At 38.1% G+C, this 16459-nt stretch overlaps 1 protein-coding gene across 5 annotated transcripts in view; it reads left to right on the top strand.

Moving 5' to 3' along the window:
- The window catches only part of LOC141441999 (uncharacterized), a 298152-nt gene that overhangs the window by 111801 nt on the left and 169892 nt on the right, over positions 1 to 16459 (top strand). Inside the window, exon 1 of one of the 5 annotated variants that reach the window (XM_074106908.1) lies at positions 4340 to 4610. The exons of the other annotated variants lie outside the window; for them this stretch is intronic. The gene's annotated coding sequence lies outside the window, so the exon portion shown is untranslated. Of the gene's footprint in view, positions 1 to 4339; positions 4611 to 16459 lie in introns of those variants that run through there. 5 annotated transcript variants of the gene reach the window in all.

The following is a 16459-nucleotide window of genomic DNA, read 5'->3' as shown; positions in this document are numbered from 1 at the left end:
AATATAAATACGAAAGTTAGTAAGTCTGTTTGTTTGTTACTTCATCACGTCTAAACCATTGAACCATTTTGATGAAATTCAGTAGACACATAGTATTAGTTCCGGAGAAGGACATAATTATACTTTATGCCTGAAAACTGCATAGTTTCCGCGGGCTAGCGATAAACGAATTCTACGCGAACGAAGTCGTGGGTAACGGTTAGTGTTTTATAATCTACAAATTGTCTATTGTATTCTTTATTGTATTGTAGTCTTAGGTCAGGGCTGGGGAAATAGATTTAGAGATGGGCCATATACAATAATTACAAAATTTTCGCGGGCCAAGGAGCATTTATTGACTAAATTTCATTGTAATCAAGTAACAACAAAAATAAGTCATGTAGGTATCTATAATAAATTTATTGTTTTGATATGCTGGGTCGGTGTGAAAGATGAAATTTTGACTGTTCACTAAGCGTCGAAATTAGGCTCCAGGTTACTTGAAGTAACTCCTAAAACACACTCGAGATGATGGTCAGACATCCTGTTTCTTAATTTTGTTTTAGAAGATTCATTGAAGAAAATACCTGCTCACAGATATATGAAATATTTGAATATTGTTTATCGCGGGCCGATTTAACTTAGATGACGGGTTTTGATCGCGGGCCGGACTTGGCCCGCGGGCCGCTATTTCCCCATCCCCGTCTTAGGTAGGTACTAATGTGCAGTTTATCTGTATAGCGGCCCGACGGCTGAAAATCAGCGCTGGCGTGTTATAAACGCTTCAGTATTACGCTGAGCCATTATCCTATTCGTGACCGCAATAACACACTACGAGTATTTTTATCCTTTGTGTTGTCTACTTGTAATAATATTGTTGTCTTCTTGTGTTGTTGTGAATAAATGTATTTTCCTTCTTTCTTTCATGGTACAAATAGATTGACCAGGATAACCGGGAGCACCCTTAATTTGGCAGTGTACGCCACAATGAACATGATATAAGACTATAGTTTTGTATTATTTTTAAATGTAGAATTATTTTGGATTGTAAGGTACCGACGAGCCTTGAATCATGAACTTTTTAAATTTTGACAATTTAAGGGTTAAGGCTAATTGTGATCTATATTCCATAGAAAATGTTTAAGGAATGTGCCAAAAAGAAATGGAAATTCTTTGCGGCGGCACCAGGTACGAAAATATTCAAATTGCGAAAGACGTTTTTCATTGTTTCCTGTTTTTCCGCAACCAAATAACAGCTACGTTTGCACGACGCATATATGTATATGCAGAAACCTACCATCCTTTACTTACACATCAACAAACTCAATGATCATCTCTCAATGTCAACAAGGTACCAATGGTGTTTATGATAAATAAATAAAAAAAAAATTGTTCAAGAAAGATGAAGAGTAGGCTACATAATGCAAAAAATAATAATGAATTGACCAAAATGTGCCCGACTTTTCCTGTTAAATATTTGAGCAGAATATTAGACGATTGCTTTCTTCAAATTCAAAATTCAAATTCAAATTAACTTTATTTGTCAGAATACAGATTTTTTTTTTTTATTTGTCTTTAATTTATAACTTGACTTTAAAATGTATAATCTGAATAAGCCATTGAAAAAATGTAAGATAGAAATATTTTTAATAAAGCAATGAATTACTGCCGATAAGTCATAGAAACTATAGTAAATTATTCGGCACTTGTCAAACCCCAGCACATTATTAACCTAAATTAAATTAAATTTGTGCTGACATCTAGTGAAGCTATTAAACAATAACTTCTACAGCAAAACTCATTAACAGATCATAACCCATAAACAATTCGTATTACCGACAAATATCCGAATATCTAATACATTAACGAGTAGACAACACTTAATGTCTGATTTGCGCTAAATGTCCGAGATGTGCTGCGGGGACACCAACTGATCTACGTGAGATAATAAAAGCATTACGAATATTTCGCTTTTCTTCCTGCTCCAGTCGCGAGAGCTTTGCCAAGTGGAGGGAGCTGGGAGGGGAATTAATTATTCATATTTTATGTCATTTGGTTACCAAGAGTATTGGCTTATAGAATTTGTTTGATATTTTAAAATTGTATTACTATTTTGGCATTTCAATTGATTGAATTTAAATTATTTTATGATAGTGAGAAACTTTTAAATGTTTAAGTAAAAAAAACGGTTTTTTAAAGTCATATAAAACATACCATGACAAGTGCACAAGAAGTGTTTTGATGATTCTGACGACCGAAGACTTCAGTGGTTAATAAAACTGGCTATGAAACTTGAGGTTTCAAACTACTACGAATATTAAAGTTTATCTATAAAAGTATATTTATTACCTATCCCTAGTACGTACAAACCCTGCTTAGTTTGGTACAAGGAAATTTGGTATAATTATCTGATAACATTTATCTATTTCACTTTAGCCCTAAAATTTGACCCTCTAGTGCAACATGTCTGTCTCTAGACAAATGTTTACATACTTTCTAATCCTATTAAATATCTGCAAAAATCTCGACTGTTCTGTCAGTAAACCTCAATTGACTACGACCGAAGATTAAGATGGCGTCATAATCATTGCTAAACCTACTATTACGAGCAGCCCAGCTGGTGGGGGTTCGTGGGGGTGTAACGTGGCCGCGGGGACTCAGCTGCCACGCGAGTGGCTTTTGTTGCGGCCGGTTTATGGGAAATGCTAAATAAGGCTTACGTGGAGGCGTTTTTATTTTATTTAATGTATGAGCAATTTGAAGGTACGCCGCTGAGGCAGTCTCAAGAGCCATCGTAATAACGATAAAAGCTGGCCAAGTGCGAGTCGAACTCGCACATCGAGGGTATAAATTTGTAGGTATCTGCAAATAATAATAACCAGTGTTAACAGAGCCCCTCTTTTAAGCAAAATACACTGTCAGACCAAAAAAAAAAGAAAAAGATTTTCAGACTTTTTTATTAGTAGGTTTTCCGTTTAATTTGTATGGAAACACCTTTTTAACGACTGTATCTTTCGATTGCGTTGATTCAGAATTTTAATTTTTCATCGTTTGAAGGAAGAGCAGAGCAGTATTTTGATATTTAATTTCAGAACCCAGTGATCATCAGTGGTCATCTAGATACCTTCACGCATTTCTGAGAAAAAGGATTTTGATAGTGGTTTAATTTTTTACTGTTGAGGTACGGAACTCTAAAAATTATACTGGTATGACGCTGACGTAATTTTTGATTACAGTATTTTAAAATACTTACATGTTTTTTTGCAAATGTGACGCAAAGTACGTATAAAAATATTGTGATCCGATCTGATAATGATCTTATTATTACTCGACTGCAAGGAGAGGTAATGTTTTTTGCACGTTTCTTGTATATAAGTAAGTAATATTCTATATTACCTCATATCATATTAAATGATATGTTTCGTTGTCACGTTGCTCCTATGAAGAAGAGCTACGAATTAGCCCGAAACATGTCGAGCTAAACTCGATTTAAGATGTGAGTTATCCGTTACAATTTCATTTAATATGAGTGAGTCTCACGGTGGTTTCATGTTCAAAATTAACTCATATCTCTCAAACCGCTGGATGGATTCATGCAATTGAGGTATAGGTACGAGTACATATATCGTTAGACTCGCCCGTGATTTTGGAGGGAAGATCATATAAGTATTTTATTTTTATTTCATGTTTAGTAACAAGGAAAAGGTTACATCTATAATTTACCATGAGCTTTTCAATTAGGGGACAATGTTGCGTGAAAACCCGCTTAAAATTCAATGGCGTGCGAGTCCTCAATCCGCACATGGGAACTACAGCCAAAGTGTGGAACTTATATTAATGAGGGCTAATAGAATGCATACAACTTATGAGTTAGAGTCATATTAATTGATTTAATTAATAATTCCAAATAATAATTCTAGTAAAAAATTTGAAACGCTTTGCTTTTAGCTTGGAAATCACATTAATTTTCAATCAATTGCAAAAATAGATTTTTAGTTGCTTTTAATAAAAATAGTCGATCAATCGGGCAAATAAAATAAATAAGAAATGAAATATTTATTCGCTAAACGCACAAACACAATAAAAATACATTAAAGAACGAAAAAACAACAATATGCGAACTCGGAAGCGGTCCCAGCTCAATAGTGTTGACCGGGTAGACGCTGGTATCCGCTGTGACCCGACAAATAAGTGATGTTATACCCCGTGAATCTATTTTACAAAGTTTTATTTGTTATTTGCTGTTGTCTTAAGACACCACAATGAAATTATTCCTAGTGTTATCATAATATATAAATCCATTTTTAGCGTTCACCTCCCGGTCTAAATGAGACGTCAGTAGAAATAGTTCCGTCCCGAAGCACGCCAGACTCTCGCGCCGCGCCGTCGGCTTGTTCCGAATTTAATTAAAACAATATTCGAAATCTTGAAGACGTTCTTTTTCAAATTATTTTTTTTTTGGTGGCCAGTGATAATATTATTTTGTAAAAAAAAAGTGGCGTGGAAAAAAGTGCTTTTGGAATATTAATTTGTTATGGATATAAAGTTTTGAGTGTTGAGATTAGTGTTAGAAAAAGAAAGAAAGTTTTTAAAAAAGTGTGTTTTGGGATACATAAAGATTAACTTAACAGGTAATTAATGCTTTAAATTTAGTTCTTTATTGCTGACTAAGATTCATATATATTGTTATTAATGAGCAGAGCAGTAGTTGTAATAAAATAAATTAATTGAATAATGAATTTTATATCGGGTCTATAATTAACAACGTATCGTGTTATACACACACACACACACGTAACAATGTATCGTCCGACTACGAAGCTTGAGGTCCCGGGTTCGATTCCCGGCCGGGGCAGATATTTGTATGAATAATACGAATATTTGTTTTCGGGTCTTGGATGTTTAATATGTATTTAAGTATGTATCCATAGTACAAGCTTTGCCTAGTTTGGGACTAGGTCAATTGGTGTCAAGTGTCCGGTGTTTTTTTTATGTTTTATTTCGGTCTTTATAAAAAAACGTGTATTAAAGTGCTGTTTTATTATAGGGCGTTAATTATTAAATTGAAAACGTTACACATGTCATCTGTTTTTTTTATTTTATAATTTAATGCATACCTATTTGCTTAAATTTACAAAGAGCATAATAATTTCAAAAAATACTCGTGCATTTCGCTAAGTCACAAATTGTACTTGTTTTCTAAAAGCGTAGTTCGTGCATGACAGTTGCGCTTGCGCTTCCCCGTTTGTTGAAGAAAATCAAAACTGAAGGAAAACGGCCAGCATTCAATTATCTGAATAATATGCAACCTCGCTGAGACTAAGTGGCTTATGTTGCATTTGTAAACTTTTAGACTGGGCTTAGCAAAAGTGAAATAACAAAACGCATCTTGGTCTGAGGTGCAGTGTAATCATTGTATTGCATTAGTGATCATCGTCTCGATTCTCAACAAACTACTCGTCGTTTTAGGCTTTCAGTTCACGAAACACCGAAATCCGCACGATTTCATGTTTTTATGACTCACGAAATAGTTATTATACCTACAATCAAGTATCTGTTGACCCAGAATGTACGACCAGACAATTCATGCCCTTTTACATTATTGCCGTTCATTCGGGCGAAAATTGGACAGTTAATCGGGTAAAAAAATATATATTCAGTAAAATATAAGACACGGTTTTTTCAAGCATATCAAACAAATAACCTAACCAACAGAAAGTTGGTAAACCCCCGACTTTGTCACTTCAAAGTTAAATATCTCAAAAACGGCTAAACCGTTTTTGATGAAACACGTCTAAGAACCATTGCTAGAAAACCTGCTTTAAAAAAAACCGCATTTAAATCGGTCCACCCGTTTAAGAGCTACGGTGCCACAGACAGACACAGACATAGCGGTCAAACTTATAACACCCCTCTTTTTGCGTCGGGGGTTAAAACATGACAAATATTAAGCGCGTAAAGCTCGGGAGTGGGGGGCTTGTGCCGTCACGCCGCGCCGTACTAAAAAGTGTCGCGCGGCTCGATTTCACGCGAAACTTTAACTGCATATCTTCATCATTGTTATTGAATTGACAGAAGAAAAAATACATATGCAATATTTTCAGATTACCTAAAACTGATAGACTGATAATGGATAGTTTTTTTTCGGAAACTACCACAACGCAGATCGTACAATAACCGCATCCTAACCAATGAAACGAAATATATCTTAACGAATGAAACTCATGGATCAATAGTAGATTGTACAACGAGAGCATAAAACAAGCCATTTTACCCGAGGCATATACCCGAGGCGAAGAAAAAAGGGTTTGATGCTCGAGTTTTACATTCTACTTTTCACTTCAATTGAGAGGATTTTTTTTTATTCGACTGGATGGCAAACGAGCAAGTGGGTCTTCTGATGGTAAGATATCACCACTGCCCATAAACATCTGCAACACCAGGGGTATTGCAGATGCGTTGCCAACCTAGAGGCCTAAGATGGGATACCTCGAGTGCCAGTTATTTCACCGGCTGTCTTATTCTCCACACCGAAACACAACAGTGCAAGCACTGCTGCTTCACGGCAGAATTAGCGAGCAAGATGGTGGTAGCAATCCGGGCGGACCTTGCACAAGGTCCTACTACCAAAAAATTTAAACATCATCACTGGAAACAATTGTTGACTTACTAGGTACCTTTTCTTTTTCATTCATTGCTATATAATTATAAATTTTTAGTTTTATTTATTTATTTATTTTGATTGATTTGATTGATTTTTAGTTTAACATAAAGTATTTTTTTTTTTTAAATATTTAGAAACTTTTTTGTTTGCGGCTGTTGACACCTAATTACCTTGGTCTTAGACGAAGATTCTACTTTATGCACTAGAGCGTTAAAATATTTTTTATGTCGCCTAGATCCAGCATAAATACCAACTGTACGAGCATGACAAGTGAAACATATTATCCAGCCAACATCGCGCACCATTTATCCTGCAGCACGTCTCCCGACACTCCCGAGGGCACTTTTGCGATAAATATTCTAGTTTTATTCACGTCACTAGCAGTAAAATCAACAGAAAAACTATGTACAGTCGAGCTCAAAAGTTGTTGAATTTTAGTTGCTAAAAGTTAAGGATCTATTCGAGTTCGCATGTGTCACTGGGTGACTCTTTTGCAGCCAGCATTTGCCGCATATTATAAAAAATATACGTTTATAGGCCGCAGAGGCTCCTTGTGACAGGGTTCTAACGAGTGTCACGTGCGAACTTGTCAAGGTATGACAGCACTAGGACGGTTTGAAATATTTTAAACCTGCCAAAATGGCAAAAACGGAACCCTTATAGTTTCGCCATGTCTGTCTGTCTGTCCTATAGTGCCGGGTATCGTTAGATAGGTCTTTTAAAACTATTACTTATTTTTTTCGTAAAGGCTACGGAACCCTATTTTGGGCGTGTCCGACACGCTCTTGGCCAGTTTTAATTATGCCAGCAACTAAATACTTAACAACTTTCCTGTCCAAGGAGTCATGATGATTAATACAAGAATGTTGGGCTAAGCCCAACATTCTACGTGATTCGTTTTTAAAGGAAAAAAAAGAGGTTTAATACCCCAGTTTCAACAGCATGAACGTGTAGGAAAAAAAATCTTAAACATTATGTTGTTCAAAATACATTAAAATATCTATAATCAAAGGGCCACCAATTGCCCTAATTCAAAATAAGCAAAACTGGTATTATGGGTACTAATTATACATGTATACTTAAATAGATAGATACCCTGGATTGCAAGTTTTGTAGGCAGGTTCTCTAACCACTTAGCTATGCGATTGCTTATATATGGGGCCAGTGAAGTTGTTAAGTCACTTTTGAGAATGTACAGTCACCAGCACTAATATCTGACACAACAAGCGTGCATTAATATCTGATACGACTCTATTTCTAGGGCCGAAGGACGAGTCAGATATTTTTGCACGCTCCGCTGTGGCAGATATTAATGTTGGTGACTACTTGTTGGTGTACTAAGCGGATGAAAACATCCAATATACCTAAAGATTTTTTTAACGAAGATCTCACTTTTGGTTCACTTACTCATGATGGAGTCTAGTTGGCATATATATTCTTTTGTTTCTGTTGTAGATCGTACATGAAATTGAATATACGCGGTGAAGTGTTCGCTGCAAAGCGTCAATAATCCTCTCGGGTGATATTTGTTTGAAAATTTCAGTCGTTCTCAGCAGCGTATTGGTACTTAGTGAGGGAACGTTCTTTTGTGCCACTTAAGCGTCTCTTTCACGTAAAATAAAGCTGAAATGGCTGTCGAGGATAAAGAAACGTTTCGTTAAAGAGAGGGATAAATATTCGTGGCATTGATGGCGCTGAAGTTAAATGTCAATGAACATGTAACCAAAACTCTACCTTGGCGTGTTAAATTAGGACCGGTAAGATTCGTAATTCCGGTATGTCAATTCTATTATCAGGTAGACCTATCTAATAGTTTACGCATGGATATGAATAGAAATAAGCACATAGCGCGAGCAACAGATTCTCAATTGTTTTTTTCCACTCAAGTTGTCATAATATTTCACAACTACTACTATTTCACCAATATAACAATTTTCAGTAACATGTGTCGAGTGACAATAAAAAATCTTTGTATCTAAATTTAATGATAATAGCTTTGTCTAACATCTGGTAGCATGTTGTACGGTTGTGTTGTTGTGAAGATGAGTTCTGGTTGAGTTCGAAACGCGTCAGTGTAGTGTGGTGGGGTGATAGATGGATTTGTGTGATTTATGTGTTCTCTTACAGTGTGGGGGTAGAGGAACTGTATGAACGCGCATATCTTGCATAAACGTACTATCATAAGGTCGCGGGTGAGCAAAGTATTTATTTTTTTGATTCAATAAATTAATTAGCTTAGTGTTGTGAAACAAGAATTGTTTTTGTTAGTCGATATTTTATTGTAGATTTGTCGGTAAATCTTGACTTGAGATTAAAGCTGTGTCGTGTTACAATGCGGTATTTGCCATGTCTTATATATTATTACGAAAAAAATAGATAACAGAAAGTGTTTAGCGAAGAGAAAACATAAATCAGTTGAAAATTGGATTAATAGTTATTTTTTGAAAAATCTGTATACCTGTCTCTATCTCAAACGCTTTTCTCTATGCAGCAAGTTTGGCGCTACTAGCGTGTGACGTCACATGCCAGTATGTCTTTCTCTGTCTAATCTTGGATTTCAAACCTTTATAATTTTGTTATTTGTAAAGGTAGCTTAAAATTTCTTTCTCTATTCGATAACAGGCATTGTAAAGTTTTAATTTATGATACATATAAAAAATAGTCAAATACCGTATTGTAGTGTTTCATGATTAACTTACACATATTTTCAAAATAGCTCTCTGTGATAGAAGTAGGTGGTCGGACCTGTCAGCGTGCTGGAATAGGCGCCGGTTTCTATGAAAGCCTAAGTAGGTATACTCTTTTAAGGTGCGAACAAACCGCTGCTTAAAAAACGGTGACGGTACGTAATCGCAGTGACGCATCGTATACGCACCGTAATTTTTTGCATGCTTTCCACACCTCTGCAACGGTGCGGAATCGCAGTGACGTGCCGTAAACGTCACGACTTTTGTTCGGTAAAGACCCGAAGTTTACGGCACGTCACTGCGATTCCGTATTTTAAGCAGCGGTGTAGAGAGCATGCGATAAAAACGGTGCGCATACGGTGCGTCACTGCGATTCCGTGCCGTCAGCGTTTTTTAAGCAGCGGTTTGGTCGCACCTTTACACGTCGGTGTAACACGTCATGGAGCAAAATATTTATGTTAGGAAACTTTTGGATGGGATGAGGCTGATTGCATCACGACGCATTTAGTCGGCTATTCCCGTCGTTGGGTCCGTCCCGAGAGCCATAACACTCGATTGTGACTTGGGTTTCATTCAGTTTATTGATCTGCTAAATTATCCTTCTTTACTTCCTTACTCGTAAGTACTTAGCCTACATAAGTAGTGTTATTTTATGGTCCCGCTATCTCTATCCTTTTTTATCAAAAGCGTCCAGCTGTTTTTGCGTGATTGTACCTAACTAATAAAACACACATACTCATAAGATTTTCTGTTTATTCTCCAATATTATCCTGAACATACATGGGTGTGTACCTCGTGCTGTTTGAAATCCATACTAATATTATAAATGCGAAAGTGTGTGTATGTTTGTCCGTCTTTCACGTCGAAACGGAGGAACGGATCGACGTGATTTTTGGCATAGAGATAGTTTATGGACCAGAGAGTGACATAGGCTACTTTTTATTCCGGAAAAATGCACAGTTCCCGAGGGAACAGCGCGCGATAACTGAATTCGACGCAGGCGAAGCCGCGTTTAAAAGCTAGTAAATTATATATTTCATTAGCATTTCGTACGTACGTATTTGTACGGAAACCTCGATACGCTTGTGAAAATACGTGACGAACTTAACCTACCTAATATTGTGTAATGATGTGGACACTAAGGAGTACCGATTCGTTAGAATAATGATATCAAGCAAAATATCGAACAAACCGGACTATTATACTGCAATGGTAATACTTGCGAATAATATAATAATCTACTGGTAAAATAAGCGAAAAAAATGAACGCGAACAGTAAAAAACGCTTCGTAAAAATCGCTACATGAAAAAAGACGAATAAATAAATTTGCGAACCAACTTGAAAAACTGCTAAGTACGTGAAAATTCGCTATTTACTCAGAAAAATGCGTTTGTGAAAATTATCTAACAACAAAAATGTTTGTAATGAGAAATAACACAAAATTATAACTTAATTATTTCTTAATACATAGAGTTATAACTTAATTATTTTTTAATACAGATTATACAGAGAGTCCCTGTCTGACCATGGGGCTTTAAATCCAGGGTTCGATTCTGTTTGCGCTAACTGAGTTACTTTTGTTCTGCTACTTTTTAAAAATAAACCACTGTTAATTTTATTTATTTTTTCATACAAAATCAATAAATAAATAAATGTAATTTTCAATTTATGTGATACAATCAAAACCAAATTGATGGCATATTGATATGTGTTTATTTTTGAGATGTCAAATAAATGTCAAATTTATTTAAAGGCCCCCGTACCAAGAGACAGCGATAACAATCGCCATGTCTGATGCACTGATTTAACGATTAAACTTTGAGGATGAAAAATTATCTAAATTTTTTTTTTTGCAAACGTTACAAAACAAAAGTAGCTTCGTTTTGTGAGTAGAATCGAACCTTGGATTTAAAGCCCGGGTCAAAGACATCCTGTAATTGCAACCCTTTCAATACTCGTAACATGATGTTGTTGTTTGACTCAGGTAGTGTTCTGCGCGTGCGTCGCGTGCCGGGCGGGCGCGGGGGGCGCGGGGAGGCGCGGGGAGGCGCGGCGCGGGCATGTGCGCGTGAGCATGGACGGCTCGCTGGCGCCGGCGCTGGACGGCGACGACGAGCGCCCGCCGGGCTCCTCCACCGGCTCCGGCTCCTCGTCGGGCACCGGCTACTATAATCACAAAAATGGTGAGTCACTGCTGTACGACTAACTGTTATCTTACAGTACCGCAACACAATACAGCGTGCCCAGCGGCATACGGCTACGATTGCGGGTCGTGGAAGACGTCGGCGGACAAGCTGCTGTCAGCGGCTTAGACTCTGTTTTTTTTTTTTATTCGACTGGATGGCAAACGAGCAAGTGGTCTCCTGATGGTAAGAGATCACCACCGCCCATACCTAAACATCTGCACACCAGGGGTATTGCAGATGCGTTGCCAACCTAGAGGCAAGATGGAATACCTCAGGTGCCAGTAATTTCACCGGCCACCACCAGGTTTGTCATGAACTAATAGAAACGCTTCATTTACCTCGTCTTGCTCCGCTCAGCTGTTTCCACCAAGGGTGCTGAGCGAGGATAGGTAAATAAAGCAGTTATAATTATAATGGTTCATGAAAAACCTTTGAAAAACACATTCCTCGCCACACGTCCTCACACATCTTTCGTTTCCACCAAAGCCTAGTCAATTTCTGGCAGCCGTAACTTACTTTTATTTAACTGTATACGCGTTTTACTACGCTAAATACTTTGAATCCATCATAAATACTATTTGTAAGTGAGCACAGACTAATGAAAGGCATAATACAAATGTGACGCGACCTAAACACACGAAGGACTCGTGTAAAAACCATTTATTAATTTCTTGGGCTTAGTCCGTAACAAATTGCCGGTCGAGTTAATGCCTCAAAGGCTTATTACAGCGATAGTACTTTAAAAAAACATTACATTATGAGTATTGTAATTTGAAAAACGAAAAAAATGACGCCATAAACTGAATCATTATTTCTTTCTTTCTTTCGACATTGCAATGAAACAATTATTCTTAGACCAAAATCGCGGGTCAAACAGCTAGTAGCCGTATTTTTTCAAATAATAATCCCAGTTATACGACTGCTGGCACAGGCCTCCTTCAGATGAGAGGGTTGGGCCGTAGTTCCCACGTGGGCCAGTGCGGATGAACTTCACACACACCATTGAATTGCTTCGCAGGTTTTGTGCAGGTTTCCTCACGATGTTTTCGTTCACCGTAAAGCTCGTGGTAAATTTCAAATGTAATTTTTTCAAATATTACAAGTTAATTGTTGTTTTTTACATAATAATAGACAGTCACACTCAAAGAACGATTTGTTCAAAAGTCAATATAACTTGCGTTGATAGCGACTTGAATAAATACGATTAGGCATAAAGCACATAACTGGGTCAAACAACGGACGGGCTTATCACCGCACACGATCTCTTCCACAGCGGCAACCGATTGTATCTACTTGTGTTTCTAATATCGAAATGAGCATAACTTTGTAGGTAGGGTATTTTAAGTATCATCATCACATCAGCCGAAAGACGTATGTTACGAGTACTGGACAAAGCCAAAGACGTCCACTGCTGGACATAGGCCTCCCCCACGGCTCTCCACTCAGACCGGTCTTGTCTGAAAGACGTCTATTACTAGACAAAAAGCTCAAAGAATTCTACACCGATCGATCCTGCGCTGCATCCATTAGGTTCCCGCGACTTTGACAGAATGGACGTGGTCGTTGGATAGAAACAGTACAGTAGTGAACTTTTGTGACGAATTTCTTGAGAAAATAGCATGCTGGCTTTCTCGCCTTCCACAACTTGCTGGAGCCCGAAGTTCGTAGTTGGAAGTAGAGAGCTCTGCCCACTCTCACATCAGGGGGCTACTACGAAATTCGAAAATGAAAGTTCGTATCGTACCGTCCCTTTCACTCATCAAATATTATTAATATTTTATTTTATTAAATTAATATATTTATTAAAAATATTAATATTTCAAATAAGCGCCAGCGGGACGGCTAGATACGAAGTTCGAGTTTTGCACTCCGTAGCATGGGCTAGGTACCTCAGCAGCTTTTGCACTCCGTAGCAAAAGGGCACGGGTAAGGTACCTCAGCAGCTTATGGCACCCGTAGCAAAGGGCACGGTAAGGTACCTCAGCAGCTTTTGGCACTCCGTAGCAAAGGGTACGGTAAGGTACCTCAGCAGCTTTTGCACTCCGTAGCAAAGGACAGGGGTAAGTACCTCAGCAGCTTTTTTGCACTCCGTAGCCAAAGGGCACGGGTAAGGTACCTCAGCAGCTTTTTGCTACACAAACGGTGTGACAATGCATAACTCCAACTACCCTCTTCCTGTCAAAACGAACGGCAATGATTTCGCTCAACGCCTCGGGGCGTCAGTGTGCGGACTGCAAGAGACGATCGATCACGACGCGCGCGCGCCGCCTCTTTCGTTTGAAGAGGAGTGACCAATAAGGACAATCCTGTGTATTGTGAACAGCTGCTAATTTCCTCAGCAAATACGCACTACCGAGCCCCGTGAGTTCTGGCTCCAGCGTCAAGAACACGACGGCTTGCCAAACAATAACTGAGTACCCTTCACTTTGTCACAACGGGAAGAGATGGGTCTAAAACAGGGCACGGGACGGATGTTAAACTAATTTACTTGCACTCCCTCCTTATTGCTCGCTAAGTTCGTATGCTTTTAATGGCACTCTTTTGTCATTTCGAAACATAAATCGAGCTTTTGTTAACTTTTAGCACTTGAAAGTTTTTATTTCATTTATCCTCCTTACAAGCTTTTTAAAATCCGATGAAAGCCGAATAAGGTGTCTTTTTCGACAAACTTCGCCCGTTTAAAACAATGAAGTCTATGTGTGCGTTTATGGTAGATAAAATTTATGGTGTTTTTATTAATTTAATTATTACTACTAACTAAAAACCGGTCGTCATTGTCGTTATTTTGAATGAAATTATTAAATCTTTGTCTTCTTCTTTCTTCTTTCTTAAATTTTACCCCAAAACGGGCCGGTCGGTCTATAACGGCACGAGGGCCACCAACGGTGCGCTGGAAATCAGCGCTGGAGTGTTTTAACGCTGCGTCGTAATTATGTTAACGAACGTAATTTGACTATTGTTAGTTAATTGACACTATTTTTAACCCCCGACGCAAAAAGAGGGGTGTTATAAGTTTGACCGCTATGTTTGTCTATGTGTGTGTCTGTCTGTTTGTCTGTCTGTGGCACCGTACCTCTTAACGGGTGGACCGATTTGAATGCGGTTTTTTTTTAATTGAAAGCAGGTTTTCTAGCGATGTTCTTAACATGTTTAATCAAAATGGTTCAGCCGTTTTTTTACCATCTATCGTGAAAAAAAAATTAGTTTTAGTTAAAAACAACATTTTCTGAAGTGAACAAATAACAAGTGAAAGTTATAAAATCTTTGCATAGTATAAAATAAAGTCATCTCCCGCCGTTTATACGCTATGATCATTTAAAAACTAACGGACGGATTTAAATGCGTTGTTCACCGTCAGTTACATAATTTGTTCACGGAAGTTTATACATGATAAATAATATATACTAGCGCGCCCAGCTGAACGGACGTGGGTGTAGTCTCTGAAATAGAGCTGAAAAAATGTAAAGTGCCTAACTAAAGACCTTTTATTTTGAAAATTGTACCGGAGTAAAACGGGTCGCTAGTCTTGTACACAAGGGACCTTAATTTAAGCTAATACGAACGCAATCACGCACTGGATGGATCTGATCAAATTCTGTGTAATTTGGTCACCAGTACTAGTTATTACCTCAAACAGCCTGCGTGCCGACTGCTGGCCAAATCTCCAAATAATTACACCGACTTTCATGTTTTTTATGGGACTGTTGTTAAATAAGCCTAACCTTAACTTCAGGTAATGCCAGTTAGTTTATTTGTTATTGTGGCTCGCACTTGTACTCTTGATTACCGACCATTTACCGACTTATTAAATATGCGATTGTGGACTTAAAGGAAAAATGACGGTGTATAAAAATGTTCTCTTGAGTAATTTCGTCCCAGTATAATTAACACCCGACGCAAAAAGAGGGGTGTTAAAATTTGATCGCTATGTGTGTCTGTTTGGACCGTAGCTCTTAAACGGGTCCACCGATTTTAATGCGGTATTTTTTATTTGAAAGCAAGGTTTCTAGCGATGGTTATTAGACATGTTTTATTAAAATCGGTTCAGCCGATTTGAACTTTGAAGTGACAAAGTCGGGGGTTTTCCAACTTTGTTGGTTAGATTATTGTTGGGGAGGCTGCGGCCGACACCCGGTAGGTACATGACATTTTGCCAATTTGTTTTTCTTCTTGGCAATGATGGTTTTTCCGAAAGCGCTGGTAGTAAGCATAAGAAAATAACATGTAAATAACCTAACCAACAGAAAGTTGGAAAACCCCCGACTTTGTCACTTCAAAGTTCAATATCTCAAAAACGGCTGAACCGATTTGATAAAACATGTCTAAGAACCATCGCTAGAAAACCTGCTTTCAAATCAAAAAACAGTGCCACAGACAAACAGACAGATACACAGACACACATAGCGGTCAAACTTATAATATCCCTTTTTTGCGTCGGGGGTTAAAAAGCGCTTTGCGGCCTATTCGCAGGATAAACTTTTTATTTGGTAAAAATACACAACTGACAAGCGGTAAACAGGCAAGCGTGCATCCTCGCCAGGTGCGGGTAACTGCGGCACGGGGCATTAACTTCTTGCCCCCTCCCCCCTTACCAGCCCCACGCCATTCATAAGCTTAAGGTTCTGCGATTATACGGCAAATTGCGTTCGTTATTTTTATTGCTCTAGCGGCTCTAAGGTTGGTTTGTCAGGCTTGTGGTCTACTGCCGGGTTTAATAAAGTCGAACACAAAATTGTCCTGTCCGGACCAGTCTTTATTCAATTAAGGATCTGGCGGGCTACTACGAAATTCGAACATCGAACGTCGTATCGTACGTCCTCACTCTCGTATTAAAAATATTAGCATCAGCGGAACAGCAAGATACGAAGTTTGAATTTGGCACTTCGTAAAATAGTGCTCGAGTCATTCTGATTTATTTTTTTTGCTGTCCATAGCTATTAGC

Source organism: Choristoneura fumiferana, chromosome 24 (genome assembly GCF_025370935.1).
Source record: "Choristoneura fumiferana chromosome 24, NRCan_CFum_1, whole genome shotgun sequence".
Taxonomy (NCBI): domain Eukaryota; kingdom Metazoa; phylum Arthropoda; class Insecta; order Lepidoptera; family Tortricidae; genus Choristoneura; species Choristoneura fumiferana.
The sequence above is the reverse complement of the archived record's forward strand: the minus strand, read 5'-3'. Positions and strand labels throughout refer to the sequence as shown.